Source organism: Papio anubis, chromosome 3 (assembly GCF_008728515.1).
Source record: "Papio anubis isolate 15944 chromosome 3, Panubis1.0, whole genome shotgun sequence".
NCBI lineage: Eukaryota > Metazoa > Chordata > Mammalia > Primates > Cercopithecidae > Papio > Papio anubis.
This window is the reverse complement of record NC_044978.1, coordinates 100,907,209-100,928,513: the sequence shown is the minus strand read 5'-3', so window position 1 is coordinate 100,928,513 and position 21,305 is coordinate 100,907,209.

Below are 21,305 nucleotides of genomic sequence, written 5' to 3'. Positions count from 1 at the left end.
GCGGGAAGATGCAGATCAACCGAGCATGCTCCAGGTGATGTCAATCCGAAGAGATCAAAACTTACCCGGCCACGCCTATGGAGACGCCCCTATCACGCCCTTATCCTGCCCACTGCCCTCCCCCTTCCAGTACCAATGCATAAAAGTCTGCCACTGAGCAGCGAACCAGCGTGACTTCTTCTGGCCCCCCGCATTTGTGGACCAGAGAACCTCGTCCGAGAGTGTATGCATATTTGCAATAAAAGACTGCCACTTTCTTATGTACTTTGGCCTCATGTTTAATTACTTAGCTCTCCTAAATTAAGTTACATTAAATTAAATCAAAACAGTTAGTGCCAAATTAATTTAAATTAAAACACTTTTGGCCTGGGAGCATTGTGATAAAATTACTGAGACACTAAGTGTGCTGTGAACTGCGAAGTTTGGAAATTTCTGGCTCTGTGCATTTCTGTGTATTGTTCTCATCTCCGTGTATGTGTAGTTTTTTTTGTTTTGCTTGTTTGTTTGTTTGTTTCTTTGTTTTTGAGACAGAGTCTCACACTGTCACCCAGGCTAGAGTGCAGTGGTGTGATCTTGGCTCACTGCAACCTCTGCCTCCCGGGTTCAAGTGATTCTTGTGGTTCAGCCTCCCGTGTAGGTGGGATTACAGACATGCACTACCATACCCAGCTAATTTTTGTATTTTTAGTAGAGATGGGTTTTCACCATGTTGTTCAAGCTGATCTTGAACTCCTGACCTCAGGTGATCCACCTGCCTTGGCCTCCCAAAGTGCTGGGATTACAGGCGTGAGCCACTGCGCCCAGCCTTATCTGTGTGTTTGAAGATGACTGGGAAGTCATCACTTTCCAACTGGCAGAGAAGGAAAAGGGAAAAAGACAAAGGAAGCGATTTCTTTTTAAAAGCAAGCCAGACACAAGTCACACACATTTCTGGCTCACATTCCATTGGTGAACTTAGTTATATGTCCACAGCCAGCTACTAAGGAGGCTGGGAAGTGGAATCTCTAGTTAAGTGTCCATGTGCCTGGCTTAAACTCTACATTGCTGGAAGAAAAGGAGATAGATTTTGGTGGACAACTAACATTCTCCACAACGAGATATTTCTCTGTTACTTATTGCTGCTTGAACTAATACTCTAGGTGGAGATGTGTAAATAGTCTTTTAATATCTTCACTGTGAGCTGGCGCTGTGTGGTTTTTATCTGACAGGCATGTGTTCGGTAATCTCTGTAGTTTTCTTGCTTCCTTACCCTCTTTTGGCTTCCTATACTAGCCCTAATGCTCAGAACCCATTAATGAGAATCTCTGCTGATATGGTTTGGCTGTGTCCCTACCCAAATCTCATCTTGAATTGTAGCTCCCATAATCCCCACGTGTCCTGGAAGAGACCCGGTGGGAGGTAATCGAATAACGGGAGCAGATTTTCCCGTGCTTTTCTCATGATAGTGAGTAAGTCTCATGAGATCTGATGGTTTGATAAAGGGCAGTTCCCCCGCACATGCTGTCTTGCCTGCTGCCATGTAACAACTGCCTTTGCTCCTCCTTTGCCTTCTGCTGTGATTGTGAGGCCTCCCCAGCCATGTGGAACTGTGAGTCCATTAAACCTCTTTTTCCGTATAAATCACCCAGTCTCAGGTATGTCTTTATTAGCAATGTGAGAACAGACTAATACATTTGCCTAGGCAGATTCTGGGATGCCCAGTCTCTTCTCTTGGGTGGCAGGTGCTGGGACCTGCGATGTGTATTCTCGGATTTTAGAGCTCATGGTGGAGGGTGGAGCAGTGAGTAGGGCATGGATCCTGGACTCATGTCTACAGCAAAGTGGGGCAGAGCAATCACATATAGCACCAAATATGGGCAGGAGCGAATCCAGGCTTTAAGGGGTCTGATGCTTAAACAATTTGGGGATCCTCTTTAAGAAAAAAAAGATACAAAGTAAGTATGTATAAATAATAAATATTTACTATCAATAAATATTAATACACAAATATTTATTATTTATTCAAAATAAATATTCATTTGGAATAAGTGAAGAAATAATAGTAATTTTCAAATGTAGAAATACTGGCAGATATTACAAACATCACCACATTTTTAAAAACTAATTTTTTATTCATTATCTGTCCAACACACCTCTATACATTTTTTGGTAATTTTTATATGATTAATAATTCTTAAAAATATATAAAACTAATCTGAAATTAAAATATACAGAAGAGCAAAAGTTTTTTTTTTTTTTTGAGACGGAGTTTTGTTGTTGTTGCCCAGGCTGGAGTGCAATGGTGTGATCTTGGCTCACTGCAACCTCCGCCTCCTGGGTTCAGTCAATTCTCCTGCCTCAGCCTCCTGAGTAGCTGGGATTATAGGCACCCACCACCACGTCTGGCCAATTTGTGTATTTTTACTAGAAACGGAGTTTCACCGTGTTGGCCAGCCTGGTCTTGAACTCCTGACTTCAAGTGATCTGTCCACCTTGGCCTCCTCGGCTAATTTTTGTATTTTTAGTAGAGTTGGGGTTTCACTCTGTTGGCCAGGCTGGTCTTGAACTCGTGACCTCAAGTGATCCACCCACCTCAACCTCCCAAAGTGCTGGGATTAGAGGTGTGAGCCAATGGGCCCAGCCTCAGAAGAGCAATTTTAAATTGCAATTGTGTTGAACTATATTATAATTATAATCTAATTATAATTATATAATCAAATTACTTTCCTATTACTTACATTGATTTATTAATGAATATGTATAGGCGTTTTGACATAAGGAAACTCCTCAGGCTATTTTGCCATTTCTGTGTCAATGTTGTGTGCCTTTTCGTCAATGAACAGATCTTGTCAGCCCAAGAGCATCAGATGTGCTAAGAGGTGATGTGATCTGATCGGATGCATAAAATGTGGGACTTCCCACACAGATGGGCTTGCTGTTGGTGATACTGCTACAGTTTATGCCCTACAAATCCAGGAATTGTGACCAATCCTATTTGTGACATTTCCATCAAAATATATATGCATATTATCTGTTAATAATTGTGTACACTCTACTATCAAGTATATTTCTGATAGTAGCAAACTTTTGTTTTAATCAGGTATCAATGAGAACTGAATCTTCCATTAACAACTGTATACATCTGATGATTGGAAGCATTTTCTGAAGTCTAGCTTTTGGCTCTAGACATTTCAAACTGTGTTTTCCCTCCGTTACTTACATATATTTCTGGTGGTGGACACCGTGGGACACATTCATACTACAATGTGGCCCTTGGCTCTGCATTTTGATGTTATGACACTAGATGAGTTGGCTCAATGGGTTTAGGAATATTTCTGGAAGCCATTCCTACACCAAGAGGGCTGGTAATAGCCTAACTAAACATAAAAGCGACTACAAACCACATAAATATATGCCACTCAATCCAAACTTCATGTATCCCCAACTCAAATTGTCCTTAGCCAGATGCCAAAAATGCCGACCACCAGCTCAGCACTACTCAATAGAAGATTGATGGTGAGAAGATTACAGAGGAAAGACATAGTGATCTTAAACAATTGCTGTTAAAATATTTTTATTTTCCAAATTGTATAAAATCACATGGCTCTAGGAACACGTTGTTATGGCTGCTCAAGACATGTTGCATGGGGCACATGAATGTAAAACTTGATCTCCAATAGCTTCCCTTGGCAATACATAGGTTATGAGCGACCACAGGCAGATCCATGTACAAACCAATGCAATAGCCTCAAAAAACAGCCATCATTTAGAAGCACTTTATAATTTACAAAGTATTCATATTCATTGTCATAGTCGATGCTCAAAGCAGCCAAAGCAGATACCAACATTTTGAGAAGTAAAATAACTTGCTCCAGAAGAGTGAAACTTTTTGGACCCAAACTGAGGCTTTCCAACTTCACAATTCATGCTCTTTCATTGCACCACACCAGAAAAGATTTGTACAAGAACTTGACATATATTAACAGCTCAATAAATATTTGTGGAACCAATGAAAGAAAGAAGTAGAGCAGGAACCAGGAATCCTTTAAGGACCTAGGAAAGACAATCCTTTAGTGAGAAGTAAAACAGACCAGAATCCCAGTCTTCCCAGCATCTCTTCCAGATGTCAACCTGTTTTTCTTGCCCAGTGGCTCAGTCCAGTGTAATGAGGGATCAGAACACAGATGATTACTCCATAAACAGGCTCTGGGTCCATGTGCTCCCATAAAACAGTTTTTATTTTTCTGGGTTACAGGTAGAGAGTGAGCTAGGTTTTCCTTTGTATGTGGAGGTGGGGTAATGGAGAGCAGATGGGTGAGTTTTAATTAAAGTTAATTGTGGCTTTGGTAAATGAAGAAAATGATGAATGTGTCATCCACCCGTTGCATGCCTGTTGCTTAACTTGAGTTGTGTGGTGGGAGGAGGCTGGGAAGAAAATCTGGACTTTTCATTTAAATACCTGAGGCCCAGATCTTCATTCCAGATGTGGTGAGATCAGTGATAGGCTCTCAAGTTTCTCTTCTGCTTTGTCAGACCTCAGACAGGAGGTGGCTTTTCACACTGAGTTCCAACACCTAAAAGCAGACGAGGCGACGGAAACTTATGAAAGTTTATTTAACTAGGGGACCACTGCATTCAGGAATCTTGCCGGCCTCTGGAATTTCTGACAACCACATTTCTTTCTGTTTTTAAATTTCTTCTTTCTTCTTCTTCTTTCTTCTTTCTTCTTCTTCTTTCTTCTTTCTTCCTTCTTCCTTCTTCTTTCTTCTTCCTTCTTTTTTGATAGAGATGGGGTCTCTCTGTGTTTCCTAGCCTGGTCTCAAACTCCTGGACTCAAGTGATCCTCCCACCTTGGCCTCCCAAAGTGCTGGGATTACAGGTATGAGCCACCGTGCCTGGCCAGTGACAGCCCAATTTCTACCCCTTCAGCAGGAGTGAAGACAAGGGCTTATTTAAAACTAGGACCCAGTAATTTGGAGAGTTGAATGATCAGATAAATGAGTAGAGAGGTCTCAGTCAGGGAGGTGAAGTCCGTTCAGAATTGTTTCCGTTTATGTTTAAACCTTTAGTGGCTTCCTGTTGCCCTCAGAATAAAAGCCAAAGTCCTTAGTGTAGCCCACCAGGCCCCAGATTTCCTGGCTGTGACCTCTTTGTCCCTCGCTTCCTGTGCTCCAGCCTGGTGGCCCTCCTGGTCCCCTCTGTCCTGCAGCCTTTGCATATGTTGCTTTCCCAGTTCTTCATATATTTGGCTTCTAATAATCTTTCAGGTCTCAGCTTAGATTCACTTTCTCTGTGTGGCCTTCTCTCACCACCTTATCCAAGGCAGCAGCCTCACCCCACTCTTCCAGCCACACTTACCTGCCATCATCTCCCTAGCACTTCAGTCTATAATGTTCTTGTCTATTCAGTTGTTTCCTTACTTATTATTGGCCTCCTAACTTACTAGACTGTAAACTCCATGAGGGCAGAGGACTTGATTCTCTCATTCCCTCAGCATAACCCCAGCTCTTAGCACTGTGTCTGCCCCATGGTTGATGCCTAATAAATATTGAAAAAAATAGTTTCCCTGTATGGCACTACCTGAACTACTTGTGGAAGGTTCATCTCGGCAGTCAGAGGGGTTTTTCAAACTCTCAACCCCAGTGTTTGCTGTCCTACCTTAGGTTAAGCCTTCTGTCCATCAGGATTTGAAGACCAAATGAAAAAAAAAAATGCTTGTCTTGGGTCTCTCTTAGGACTCTCCTCTGGTCCAATGATTAGACTAGGGGAGCAGATGTTTTTGCAGCTGATGAAACAACCTGTTTCCCAAGTGCGTGCGCTCTCTCAGGCCAGACAGGACATGCCCTGAGAGCTTGCCAGGGCACCCTCCATCAATAATGGAGGTACCGTTCAGGCTACATGGGCAGAACCCCGGGAGGTTCGGCACCTGGCAACGTCCATGGGAGGCGACCCTCGAGTCCAGGAGACGTGCACATAGAAAAACAAAACTTTTGCAACAGGAGCCAACTCAGTGCTGGAAATGCCACTTTGAATGAAATCCCAATAGCTGAGAGCCAAGAGAGTTAGTAAAAACAGAAAAACTCCCATCCACACATACATTTTCCACTGGCGCCCATTCCACCTACATTTGCTTTGCCAGGGCCTTGCCATGAAGATGTTACCTGCCTTGGCAATCAAGAGCATCAGTTCAGGGAGAAAAAGGAGGCAAAAGTGGAATGAAGACAGCAAGGCCACGGACAAGGAAGAAGGGCTACTGTGGAAACGCTTCCCGACTCTAGAGGGTGATGATCTCAGGAGTTCCCCTGGCGTCTCTGCTAGACCCCTCATCCTAGAGGGGAGAGACTATCTTTGTTTGTTTTTTTTGAGATGGAGTCTTGGTCTGTCACCCAGGCTGGAGTGTAGTGGCGTGATCTCGGCTCACTTGAACTCCACCTCCTGGGTTCAAGCAATTCTCCTGCCTCAATCTCCGGAGTAGCTGGGATTACAGGCACATGCCACCACACCTGGGTAATTTTTGTATTTTTAGTAGAGACAGGGTTTCACCATGTTCACCACGCTAGTCTCGAACTCCTGACCTTGTGATCTGCCCACCTTGGCCTCCCAAAGTGCTGGGATTGCAGGCATGAACCCCCACGCCCAGCAAGACTATCTTTTAATGAGGATGTTGCAGCCTGATGGCCAGCAGCCCTGGGGTCTAGTCCCAACTGTGTTACTCACTTTGCTGAGTAACTTTGGACAAGCCACTTTGCCTGGAAACTCAGATTCCTTTTTCATAAAATAAAAAATTAAATTTATTTGTTTATTTATTTATTTATTTAGAGACAAGGGTCTCTCGCTCTGTCCCCAGTCTGGAGAGCAGTGGTGTGATCAGAGATCACTGCAGTCTCAAACTCCTGGGCTCAAGCCATCCTCCTATCTCAGCCTTCTGAGTAGCTGGGACTACAGGTGCATGCCACCATGCCTGAGGAATTTGTAGTAGAGACAAGGACTTGCTATGTTGCCCAGGCTGATCTCAAACTCCTGCACTCAAGTGATCCTCCCACCTCAACCACCCAAAGTACTGGGACTACAGGCGTGAGCCACTTGGCCAGCCTAAATTTTAAAAAAATATGGTAAAATATTCATAGCATAAAATTTGCCATTTTACCCATTTTTAAGTGTACAGTTTTGTGACCATTAAGTACATTCAAATCATTGTGCGATGATCACAACCATCCATCTCCACAACTTTTTCCATCTTCCTAAATTAAAATTCCATACTGATACGCTTTGGCTTTGTGTCCCCACCCAAATTTCATCTTGCAGATCCTATAATTCCCACATGTTGTGGGAGGGACCTAGTGGGATATAATTAAATCATGGAGGCAGGTCTTTCCTGTGCTGTTCTCATGAGTGAATAAGTCTCAGGAGATCTGATGGTTTTAAAAACCAGAGTTTCCCTTCACAAACTCTCTCTCTTTGCCTGCTGCCATCCTTGTAAGATGTGACTTGCTTCTCCTTCCCTTGCTCCATGATTGTGAGGTATTGGGAGAACCCCATCCCCGATATTCAATGTGTGTTCTTTTCTATTTTCCTAAGCGTCGGCTGGTCTGAGAAATAAAGGGAAAACGTACAAAAGAGAGAAATTTTAAAGTTGGGTGTCCAGGAGAGACATCACATGTTGGCAGGTTCCGTGATGCTCCTCAGCTATAAAACCAGCAAGTTTTTATTAGCGATTTTCAGAAGGGGAGGGAGTGTACAAATAGGGTGTGGGTCACAGAGATCACATGCTTCACAAGGTAATAAAATAACACAAAGCAAATGGAGGCAGGGTGAGATCACAGGACCACAGGATGGGGTAAAATTAAAATTGCTAATAAAGTTTCAGGCACACATTGTCATTGATAACATCTTATCAGGAGACAGGGATTGAGAGCAGACAAGCGGTCTGACCAAAATTTATTAGGTGGGAATTTCTTTGTCCTAATAAGCCTGAGAGCACTACGGGAGACTGGGGCTTATTTCATCCCTTTGTCTATGACTGTAAAAGACAGCCACCCCCAAAGCGGCCATTTTAGAGGCCTACCCTCAGGGGCGCATTCTCTTTCTCAGGGATGTTCCTTGCTGAGAAAAAGAATTCAGCAATATTTCTCCTATTTGTTTTTGAAAGAAGAGAAATATGGCTCTGTTCTGTCCAGCTCTCAGTCAGAATTTAAGGTTATCTGCCTTGTTCTCTGAACATTGCTGTTATCCTGTTCTTTTTTCAAGGTGCCCATATTTCATATTGTTCAAACACACATGCTCTACAAACAATTTGTGCAGTTAATGCAATCATCACAGGGTCCTGAGGTGACATACATCCTCCTCAGCTTATGAAGATGATGGGATTAAGAGATTAAAGTAAAGACAGGCATAGGAAATCACAACTATGATTTCCTATGGGGAAAGTGATAAATGTCCCTAAAATCTTCACAATTTATGTTCAGAGATTGCAGTAAAGACAGGTGTAAGAAATTATAAAAGTATTAATTTGGGGAACTAATAAATGTCCATGAAATCTTCACAATTTATGTTCTTCTGCCATGGCTTCAGCCGGTCCCTCTGTTCGGGGTCCCTGACTTCCTGCAACAGTGAGGCTTTCCCAGCCACATGGAACCCTAAGTCCAATTAAACCTCTTTCTTTTGTAGATTGCCCAGTCTCAGGTATGTCTTTATCAGCAGCCTGAAAACAGACTAATACATATACCCATTAAATTATAACTACTTTCTCACTGCCCTCAGACCCTGGCAACCAGCATTCTATTTTCTTTTCTTTCCTTCTTTTTTTTTTTGAGACAGGCTTTCACTCCGTTACCCAGGCTGGAGTGCAGTGGTATGATCTCAGCTGTCTGCAGCCTTGACCACCTAGGCTCAAGCAATTCTCCCACTTGAGCCTGCCAAGTAGCGAAGACTACAGGCATGCACCATCATGACTGGCTAATTTTAAAAAAAAATTTTTTGTAGAGTTGGGGTCTCACTATGTTGCTCAGGCTGGTTTCAAACTTCTGGGCTCAGATGATCCTCCCTCCTCGGCCTCCCCAAGTTGGGATTACAGGCATGAGCCACTGCACCCAAGCCAGCATTCTACTTTCTATCTCTATGAATTTGACTACTATAGGTACCTTATATAAATGCGAGCATACAATATTATCCTTTTGTGACTGACTTATTTCACTTAGAACAATGTCTGCAAAATTCATTCATGTTGTAGCTTATAGCAGGATTTATTTCTTCTTAAAGGCTACATAATATTCCATTGTTTGTAGTTACCACCTTTTGTTCATCCATTCATCTGCTGCTGGACACATGGGTTGCTTCCACATTTGGGCTATTGTGGATAATGCTGCTGTGAATGTGGAGGTGTGACTCCATCTTAGTCCCTGCTTTCAGTTCTTTTGGATATATACCCAGAAGCGGAAGTGCTGGATCATATGGCAATTCTATGGTTTATTTCTATGGTCATGGCAATTCATATGATTTTGTTTCTTGAGGAGCTACCATACTGTTTTTCACAGTGGCTGTGCCTGTTTACATTCCAATAGCATTGAACAGACGTTCCAATGAGAAACTGAACTTCTATTAGTCAGAGAATTCATCTTCTATTAGCCAGATAATATTTCTATTAGCCAGAGTAAATATTCTAGGAAGCTCCACACACAAAGGACATTAATGTAGAAGATCCAGAAGTAGTGGGGGCGGGGACCCCAACACACCCTACAAACATCTCTAAGAAGCAAAGTGAATCCTGGATGAGAAATCCTCTAAGTCTCCTCCACACATTAAGTATTGATTATTCTACATTCATGTGACATGTTGAGCAGCCAACAGGTTCAAGGCTTTTTGTTTGTTTGTTTGTTTGTTTTTGAGAAATGGAGTCTTGCTCTGTCATCCAGGCTGGAGTGCAGTGGTGCGATCTTGGCTCACGGCAACCTCTGCCTCCCAGGTTCAAGCGATTCTCTTGCCTCAGCCTCCCAAGTAGCTGCGACTACAGGTATGTGCCACCACGCCCAGCTAATTTTTGTGTTTTTAGTAGAGACGGGGTTTTGCCGTGTTGGCCAGGCTGGTCTCAAACTCCTGACCTCAGGTGATCCACCCGCCTCAGCATCCCAAAGTGCTGGAATTACAAGTATGAGCCACCATACCTTGTCACAAGGCATATTTTCTTTACCTGTGCATTACTTGTGCACAAAAAGTTTGAGAAGACTTGAAAAACTCACACAATAGAAAAGGATAAAACACACAGTGGAGAGTATCAGGACAGAGGAAGGTGGGAGAAATGCCTTGGTGATATATGAGCAAACAGCCACTGCCTCTGCCCACAGGCTATCTTGTCTGTACATATTGTAGGCAAAGGAATGTTGGAGAAATCTGGGTAGAGATTATACACATGCGGAATCTCCAGAGGCAAAGGAAGACAAAATTGTTTATATCAATTTTATATCCGTCTCACCCAAAGACACACTGCAAGACTCAAAGAGTAAAGGGAGCAGAAAAAAAAATAGCACGTTGAGGAGGCAAAGTTGGTGCTTCTAAGAATGCACTCAGGTCATACAACCTTAGGCTGAAATCCTATCTCTACCACCTGCTAATCCAGGGCAAAAGACTTAATCTCTTTTAGCCTCCGTCTTCCCATCTACAGAAGGGTGATGATAGAAATTGTTGTGAGGATTAGGATAGAGAATGCATGTAAGACACTTAGTCCAGGGCCTGCTGTACTCATTATCAGTATTGGCAGCTACTCTTACCAAAAATTATGTTTCGAAGGTCCCCATACCATATTTGTTTTGTTCACCCTTCTGTCCTCGGCACTTAGCAGAGTGCCTGGCTCAAAGTAGGTACTGAATGGATATTTGTAGACTTAAATTGATGTAACTGTCTCTCCTTTTGGACATGCCGTGTGCCACACCCCCTCTGACGGTGGTGGGTGACAGAGCTGAAAAGCATGAGGTCAGGCTGGTTAAAGGCATTGCTCACCAGGTAACACCCAAGACTAGATGTTCATGGGCTTTGATGAAATCAAGCTGTGGAATGCATGTGGCCATGACCGCCCAGGTCAGGCCTGTCTCATGCTATCCCTCATGCCCTCCCTCTTCAAAGGAGTGTGTCTTGCACCACTCCCACCTGTTCCAGGAAAAGATGTGAAATGATAAACTAGAACAGTACATACATCAGTCCCGCAGACTTTTTCAAATCAACTACTATTTATTAAATGTTAAGCATGCACATGATTAAGGCTCTTTACTGGGCACTGCAGGAAATTCAGAGTTGAGCAAGGAAACACCTTTCCTCTCAACATATTTTCCAGTAATTGGGGGGGATATATGGATATATGGTAGTATAAGAAAAATGCCAGACCAAGAGGATCAATGAATGATATGGAAAATGAAAGGGGAGAATTCACACTCAGCTGCAGTTATCTGCAGATCTTTCTCAGGGGAGGTGGCTTTTTAGATGGTCTTTGAATTTGGTAGGTGAAGGAGAGGGGAGCCCAGAGAATCTGAAGGTTTCAGACACAGGAGGCATGACAGGGACATGGAAACAAAAGAGTGTAGCATGCCTGGCAATTGACATCATTGATTTTAGATGGATCACAGGAAGCATGTAAAAATGTGTCTAGGCTTGGCGTCATGGCTGACCCCTGTAATCCCAACACTTTGGGAGACTGAGGCAGGCAGATCACTTGAGGTCAGGAGTCCAAGACCAGCCTGACCAACATGATGAAACCCTGTCTCTACTGAAAACACAAAAATTAGCCAGGTGTGGTGGCATATACCTGTAGATATACCTGTAGTACCAGCTCCTCAGAAGGCTGAGGCAGGAGAATTGCTTGAACCTGGAGGCAGAGGTTTCAGTGAGCTGAGATCAGGCCATTGCACTCCAGCCTGGGTGACAGGGACTGTCTCAAAAGAAAAAAAAAAAAAAAAAGGAGAAGAAGAAGAAGAAAAGAAAAACGTGTAGAAAGATAGTTTTGAGGGTCTTGAGGTCTAGGCAAGGAACTTACAGGGAAAGGGGAATAAACTGAGGAATTTTGAGTGGGGAAATGGTGTGATCAGACTGGTGTTTGGGAAGATTAGACTGGCAGTGGCATGTGACCTTGACTGAGATTGGAGAGAGGTGGGAAGTGGGGGGTGACTTCATGGACAGTTGAAGTGAGTCTGGGCCGAAATTACGAATGACTTGTGGGCAGCAGGAATGGATAGAGGGCCTATGGAGACACTTTGCTGAGGTGGCCATCATATCCAGGATTTAAAAGTCTGTTCCCTTGTTTTACCTTGAGAGAAAGTGAAGTGTGGCTCTTTAATCTTTCCTGGAGTGGCTCTCACAGCCTTTCTGTGAACAGACCCCAGCTTGGAAGCAAAGTGTGGATCCTGGGTCTGAGGGCTGGCGGCGGGGCTTGGAGAGCTGGAGGCATCTGCAGCCCTCCGTGAGCTTTCCCCCATTCGCTGCTTCAGAGGAAGCACCAGGCTGAGCTGGACTGCAGAAGTAAGCTTCCCTGCCACGCCCAAGGCCCTCTGTGCTATTGGGTCAGCCCCACTCTGCCTGGCCCCTGTCTGCGATGATAAGGATATAGCACCTCAGTCATGCATCTCTGGGAATGTGACAAAGACAAGGATAATTAGCTATCTATTCCCAGTTGACTGTCTTTTCTCTCCTCCATCCCCAGCTGCTAAAGAGAAGTTCTCTTAATTTGTTCAGCTTCTCCCTCTTCCCTCCTCTCCAAAGAGAACTCTGCCTTTGCTGGTTCTCTGTTTTTCTTATGATACAGAAATAGGGATAGAGAAGGCAGACTTGAGAGTTAGGAGGATAAGGGGTAAAATTGCTGGTGGCTTGGGTCAATTCTAGGATCACCCTTTTGTGTATAAAAAAGCGGTTATGTGGACAGGGTACCAAAGAATGAAGCCAGAAGACAACGTCAACCTATATCATAAGGAGCTAAGAGAGAAGTACAGAAAAAAGAAAATGAAAAATAATCTGGGCTGGGTTTCAGGGAACATTCGTAGAGGAAAGCTAGCAAATGAAAGCCTCTGAGACCCAAAATGTGCTGCTGTAGGTTATAGGTTAAATCTTTTTTAATGCCAATTAAATGTTGGAATTTTGTTTTGGTTGCTTAGCTATGTTTTTTTTTTGTTTTTTGTTTTTTTTAGACAGAGTCTCACTCTGTTGCCCAGGCTGGAGTGCTATGGCACGATCTCGACTCACTGCAAGCTCCACCTCCTGGGTTCACGCCATTCTCCTGCCTCAGCCTCCTGAGCAGATGGGACTACAGGTGCCCGCCACCACGCTCGGCTAATTTTTTGTACTTTTAATAGAGACAGGGTTTCACTGTGTTAGCCAAGATGGTCTCGATCTCCCGACCTCATGATCCGCCCTCCTCGACCTCCCAAAGTGCTGGGATTACAGGCATGAGCCACCCCGCTCGGCCTATGTTTTTAATGTTTTATTTTAATGTCACACTATGCCAGACTGGACAGTATTGTATTCCAACCTATATATGAGTTATAGAATAGCATAGTGGTTCACATCAGGAATTCTGGAACCAAACTCCTAGCTCCCAAATCCCACTTCCACCACTCAATAGCTGTGTTACCTTTGGCAAGATGTAGTACTTGCTTCTCTGTGGCTCAGTTGCTTTGTGTGTAAAATAAGTTAACGAGAGTCTCTACTTCGGAAGAGTGTTATGAGGATTAAATGAGTTACTATTTGTAAAGTTCATAGAAAGCTCATTCAAATCCTGGCATGTAATTGGCGCTACAGAAGCATTAGCTATTATTAGTACAGGGACATCTAAGGTTATGAGATTTTTCCGCCTTGGTTCAACCAAGATGGTGAAGACAACTGTCAGAAGAATTATCTTCAGCAGAGCAGATCTTAAGTTTAGAGAAAGTTTGAGCTGGGCAAGGTGGCTCATGCCTGTAATACCAGCACTTTGAGAGGCTGAGGCGGGCAGATCACTTGAGGCCAGGAGTTCGAGACCAACCTGGCCAATATAGTAAAGCCCTGTCTTTACTAAAAATACAAAAATTAGCTGGCTGTGGTGGCCCATGCGTGTAACCCCAGCTACTTGGGAGGAGGCTGAGGCATTAGCATCACTTGAACCCAGGAGGCGGAGGTTGCAGTGAGCCGAGATTGCTCCACTGCACTCCAGCCTGGGTGGCAGAGTGAGACTCTCTCTCTCAAAAAAAAAAAAAGTGATATCTGGTCATCATTGTCATATTCTATGAGTTACAGATAAGTCACCATGTCCAGCCCACATTCACGGGGAGCAAATCACACAGGGGTGAGTGCTTGGAGGCAGGACTCATTGGGGATCACCCAGGCTGGAGTGCAGTGGCATGATCTCAGCTCACTGCAACCTCTGCCTCCTGGGTTCAAGCAATTCTCCTGCCTCTGAGTAGCTAGGACTACAGGCACACGCCGCCATGCCCTGCTAATTTTTGTGTTTTAGTAGAGATGGGTTTTCACCATGTTGCCCACGCTGGTCTCGATCTCCTGAGCTCAGGCAATCCACCTGCCTGGGCCTCCCAAAATGCTAGGATTATAGACGTGAGCTACTGTGCCTGGCCTCACTTTCTTGATTTGGTTACAAAAGGTTGTGACTTCGCTCTTGCTAGCAAACTGTCTTCCAGTCTCTTGCTAGTGGTTTTGTTTTGTTTTTTTTTTTTTTGACAGTGTCTTGCTCTGTTGCCCAGGCTGGAGTGCACTGGTGCCATCATGGCTCACTGCAGCCTCATCCTTCTGGGCTCAAGTGGTCCTCCCACCTCAGCCTCCCAAGTAGCTGGGACCACTTGCACATGTACCATCATGCCCAGCTAAAATTTTTAAATTTTGTAGAGATGAGGGCTCACTATGTTATCCAGGTTGTTCTTGAATTCCTTGGCTCAAGTGATCCTCCTGTCTCGGCCCTGCAAAGTGCTGACATTACAGGTGTGAGCTGCCGTGCCTGGCCTCTTGCTAGCTTTGATGAAGCAAGCTGCCATGCTGGAGAAGCCCCTATGGTTAGGAACTGAGGCCAGCCTGCGGCCAACAGCTTACAAGGAATTGAGGCCCTCGGTTCAGTAGCCCCTGAGGAACCGCTGAGTGAGTTGCAAATGGATCCTGATTCCGATGAAAATTTGATGGCAGCCTTGTGAGACATCCTGAAACAGAGATCCCAGCTAAGGGATTCTGTCCAGATTCCTGACCCCAGAAACTGTGCAATAATAAATATGTGTTGTTTTAAACCATTATGTTTAGAAGTAATTTTTTATACAGCAATAGATAACTAATATAACCATGTACCAAAGTAGGAACTTGGGAGCTGGATTAAGGGCAGAGGTTCAGCTCCAGGACATCCAGGTGGAAGTAGGGGAGGGCTTGTGGGTGAGAGCCCCTATAGAAAGAGCATCTCGGCCAGGTGCGGTGGCTCATGCCTGTAATCCCAGCACTTTGGGAGGCTGGGCAGGTGGATCATGAGGTCAGGAGTTTGAGACCAGCCAGACCAACATGGTGAAACCCCATCTCTACTAAAAATACAAAAATTAGCCGGGCGTGGTGGTACGCGCCTGTAATCCCAGCTACTCAGGAGGCTGAGGCAGGAGAATCGCTTGAACCTGGGAGGTGGAGGTTGCAGTGAGCCGAGATCGTGCCATTGCACTCCAGCCTGGTGACAGAGTGAGACTCAAAAAAAAAAAAAAAAAAAAAGAGAAAGAGCATCCCCTGGTCCCACCCCAGTTCCTAATGAGGAGGAGAGCGACTCAGGCTGCGCCCTTCAAGATGGCTGGCAGCTGAGGCTGTTTTAGTGCTTCCTATTTCAACTGCACATCAGTCTGGGAACATTTTGTTCTCATCTTGGGTCCTTGGCCTCCCTCCAGCACTGGAGTATGTACCTTCTGGAAATGCCTGCTTATCTTTATGACACTAGTCTCTTCGTTTGTTTATTCATTCATGCAGCAACTATGAGCTAGACACTTTTCTATATAAAGTGGGTCCACCATGATAAGAAATCACCCTCACACAACACAGTTAAGAGCTTCCTCTGGCTTAAGAGTTCCTTTTTTTTTTTTTTTTTTTAGATAGCGTTTCACTCTTTTTGCCCAGGCAGGTGTGCAATGGCCTGATCTTGGCTCATTGTAACCTCTGCCTCCTGGGTTCAAGTGATTCTCCTGTCTCCGTCTCCTGAGTAGCTGGGATTACAGGCATCCGCACCACGCCAGGCTAATTTTGCTGTTTTAGTAGAGACAGGGTTTTGCCAGATTGTACAGGCTGGTCTTGAACTCCTGACCTCAGGTGACCCACCTGCCTCAGCCTCTCAAAGTGCTGGGATTATATGTGTAGGCCACCACGCCCAGCCGAGTTCCCATCTTTGAAATTGCTCTTCTACCTCCTTCACTGGGGTGTCATTTCATCACACACCCCTTAAAGGCTGGGGTTCTCCATGGCATTGTTCTCATCTCTAATTTCTTCTCACCCACACAGTTGTCCCCGGTTGTTCCAGAATTCATGATTTCTTAATCACTTCTAATGATCTGAAATCTACATCTCTAGCTCGAAACTCTTTCCGAGTGTCACACCGTAGGGCTACTTACATATTCCGCAGACACTTAGATCTGGGAAGAACATTGGACAATAAGTAAGTAAGTAAGTATTGAACAGTAAGTAAGATCTGGTCCTGTGCTGAAAACCAAATGTGCCAGATTAATTAAGAAATTGAATATCTGCACACTGTCCTATATAGGCATTTTAAGGAATTTTCAGGGGGCTAATTTTAACTTTTTATGATTTATACCATATGGGATGGTTTCACTAAATTAGAAGCTCAAATGACCAAAATTAAACTCATTTCCTCCATCTTTTCCTTCTCTTGTCCTGCCCAAACCTTCCTTTTTTCCAATCTTTCGTCTCCTAAATAACAGTACCATCATCCACCCAGACAATATATGGAGTCATCCAAATTCTTCCCCCCGGCTTTCCCTGACCTCCTCCAATCTCATTAAGTCCTGTAGAATTTACCTCCTAAATACTCATTTCCTTTTCTCCATTCTCGCTGTCCTGGGCTCATTTTAAGCTTACATCTTCTTTTGCCAGGTCTAATGTAATAACCTTCAAACTGATCTTCCTGTCTCTAGGCTCATTCCCTGTGCTTTGTCCTTCACACCGGTGCCGGTGCAGTGTTTCTCACTGCTGAACTGTAACATTCTGGCTCAAACCCTGTAGTGCTGCCTCCCACTGTCCACCCAGTAAAGTCCATATTCATTCACTTGGTGTTTGCAACGCTTCGTGATCTGACCCCAGCTACTTCTCAGCCTCATCTCTGGCTACTTCTGCACACAAACTCTATGCTCTGCCTACAGGATTTGGAGTCTTCCTGCCATACTGTGGCTTGCTCCCTTTTGCTTGTAAGGCCCTTGCTCGACCTTGTCTACCAGGTGGACTCCAAAGTAATCCTTCAAGACTCAGCTCACACATTTCCTGAACATTCTCAGATAGAATTGATGTGCCCTACTGTTCCATGCATTACCTTTATTATAGCACTTTTTACACCTTCTTTGCATCCAACTCTTCCAAATTAGTGTTCTCTACTTGTCTGTCAGCTCCTTGAAGGCAGAAGCCCTGAGTTTTTATCTTAAATTTCAATGATTGGCCCTTCACTAGGCATCCAGCGAAAGTTTGCTAAATGAGCACTGTTCACAATAGCAAAAGACATGGAATCAACTCAAATGCCCATCAGTGACAGTGGATGAAGAAAATGTGGTACATATATACCATGGAATACTATGCAGCCATAAAAAGGAATGCAATAATGTCCTTTGCAGGGACATGGATGGAGCTGGAAGCCATTATCCTCAGCAAACTAACACAAGAGCAGAAAACCAAACACCACACGTTCTCACTTATAAATGGGAGCTGAACAATGAGAACACATGGACACAGGGAGGGGAACAACACACATTGGGGTCTGTCGGCAGCAGGGGGAGGGTGGTGAGCTATTTAGCATCAGGATAAATAGCTAATGCATGTGGGGCTTACTACGTAGGTGATGGGTTGATAGGTGCAGCAAACCACCATGGCAAACATTTACCTATGTAACAAACCTGCACACCCTGCACATGTACCCCAGAACTCAAAATAATAAGACAAAATTAAATTTAAAAAAGAAAGTTTGCTAGATGAATAAGTGAATGGGCAAATAAATAATGCAGGGCTGAGTCTGCAGGTAGAGAGACAAATGGGCCCTGACATGGGCAGCTCTAGAAGGAGACCAGGAGAAGTGAAGCTATTTCTCTCCGTTCTCAGAGCCTGCAGCCCAGACTTATGCCTATCTCTTTGTACACACACACCTGCCACAAAACCTTCTAGTTTAGTGAAGTCATCTCCTGTGGTATAAATCACATAAAGTCAAGATTAGCCCCCTGAAAAGTCCTTAAAATGCCTCCACAGGACAGTATGCAGGTATTCAATTTATCAGTTAATCTGGCACATCTGGTTTTCTCTTCAGCACAGGAACAGATCTATTTCTTCAGCTGAGAAACACATGAAGTAGCTGGCTTGCATTCAGTGGTCCTATGAAAGAAAAATACCTATCACAGTCATCACAGTGAGATAATCCTCACTGTGAGAAATAGGAAGAAGCAGACTGGGTGAGAGACCAGTGGACTCTCATCTAATATATCTCACTCCCACTCAGGGCTGTATGCACTTGGTAACACCCCATTTCCCTCTTCCATCCCAATCACCCAAATCCCAAGCCCACTCCTTGACTTCAAAGTCCCCAAGGCTGGCTCATCCTCCAATCCAACCGCATGCCCTGCTCCTCCCCAGGGTCACCACTGCCAAGTTAGGTCAGCTTTCTTCCTGCTCTAGTCCCAACTCTTTCCCACTTCTCTTTGCCTAAGCTCTTCTTCCCTTTTCCTCTCCCTCTATTCAAATACCACCAACAGGTCAAACCCTAGCATGTTTCAACCTTTCCAATGGTTCAATTCTCTCCATGTCTATGTTGATCTCTCTTATTTTTCAATTCTTTTTACCTTTAGGGTCAGAATCAAACATTTAAGTTAAACATTTAACTCTTTGTGAAGAATTTTCCATCCCAGAGAGTTTTGTAGTTCACTAACAAATATCTGTATCTCTTTGTAGAAGGGTAATTGACAAATCAAGACAAATCAGTAATTAGAAAGAAAATACCGTGTAGGCAGACTATGTAACTATGTAGCAACTGAATTGCTTGTACACTTTTTTTTTTTTTTTTGAGACATGGTGTCACTTCGGTGGTTGCTCAGGCTGAAGGGCAAGTGGGGTGCTGTATGCTCATTGCATCCTTGACTTTCCGAGCTCATATGATCCTCCCACCTCAGCCTCCCAACTAGCTGGGACTACAGGTGCACACCACCACACCCAGATAATTTTTGTATTTTTAGTAGAGACAGGGTTTCAGCATGTTGCCCAGGCTGGTCTTGAACTCCTGGGCTCAAGTGATTTGCCCACCTCAGCCTCCCAAAGTCCTAGGATTGCAGGCATGAGCCACCGCACCTCTCTCATACACTTGTGATGAGAGAGAAAACTATTTGGCAGTACCTACTAAAGCTAAATATTCATATATCAGCAATACCTATTAAAGCTAAATATTCATATGTCAACTGGATGTGGGGGCTCACACCTGTAATCCCAGCACTTTGGGAGGCTGAGGTGAGCAGATCACTTGAGGCTAGGAGTTCCAGAACAGCCTGGCCAACAGGGTTGAAACCCCGTCTCTACTAAAAATTACCCAGGCGTGGTGGTGCATGTCTGTAGTCCCACCTACTCAGGAGGCTGAGGCAGGAGAATCGCTTGAACCCAGGAGGTGGAGGTTGCAGAGAGCCAAGATTACGCCACTGCACTCCAGCTTGGGTGACACAGTGAGACTCCATCTCAAAAAAATAATAATAATTAATAATTAAATATTTATATATCCTATGATCTAGCAGTTTTAGCCACAGATATACACCCAAGAGAAGTGAGTGTTTATATCCACCAACAGACATGCACAAACATGTCCATATAGTTTCTGTCATAAAGTAAAAACTTGGAAACAATTCAAATGTCCATCAGTAGTAGGTTAGATAATATTCTATACAATGAAAAATTTCACATCAATGGAAACGAACAAACTGTCACTACACAGGTAACATGGATGAGTCTCACAGATACAATGAGTGAAAGAAACCAAACACAAAAGAACATGTACTGCATGATTCAATTTATATGAAGTTCAAGAACACGCAAAATGAATAATTATGGTGTTAGAGGTCAGAATAATGGTTATGTTTGGGAATTTATGACTGGGAGGGGACACAAGGGAGCTTTGAGTGTGCTAAAAAAAACTATAGCCTCCCAAAGTACTGGGATTACAGGCATGAACCACCACACTCGACCTGAAAATTTAAAAATATTGATTGGGTAGTGATTACCCAAGTGTACATGTAAAAAGTTATCAAGCTGTATACTTAAGATTTGACCTGTACACATCACTGCCTCTAAGTCATACCTTGCTTCCATTATCCACAACATATTTATTTATTTGTTCAATCCTAGAATAATTAAGTCATCTTTTTTTTTTTTTTTTTTTTTTTGAGACGGAGTCTTGCTCTGTCGCCCAGGCTGGAGTGCAGTGGCGCAATCTCGGCTCACTGCAAGCTCCGCCTCCCGGGTTCACGCCATTCTCCTGCCTCAGCCTCCCTAGTAGCTGGGACTACAGGCGCCCGCCACTGCGCCCGGCTAATTTTTTCTATTTTTAGTAGAGACGGGGTTTCACCATGGTCTCGATCTCCTGACCTTGTGATCCGCCCGCCTCGGCCTCCCAAAGTGCTGGGATTACAGGCGCGAGCCACCGTGCCCGGCCTAATTAAGTCATCTTTAAAAGGAGATAATAATAACTGCCTCTTGGATGTTGTTGAGAGGATAAAAGAAATAATGTGCATGAAAACGCATAACATGAAAGGACTTGACACGCTGGGATGAACGATCATTCCACAGACATCCAGAGACGCACCCAAGTTCCACCAAAGCCTTTCCTTGGCTGCTTTTCTTTCTATCCACTTCTCATTCCCCCACGATATGGTTTGGCTCTGTGTCCCCACCCAAATCTCATATCGAATTGTAATCCTCAATGTTGAGGGAGGGACCTGGTGGGAGGTGATTGGTTTATGGGGACAGTTTCCCCTTGCTGTTCTTGTAATAGTGAGTGAGTTCTTGTAAGATCTGGTTGTTTGAAAGTGTGTGGCACTTCCCCCTTTGGTTGCTGTCTCCTGCTCTACCATGGTAAGATGTACATCCTTCCCCTTCGCCTTCTGCCA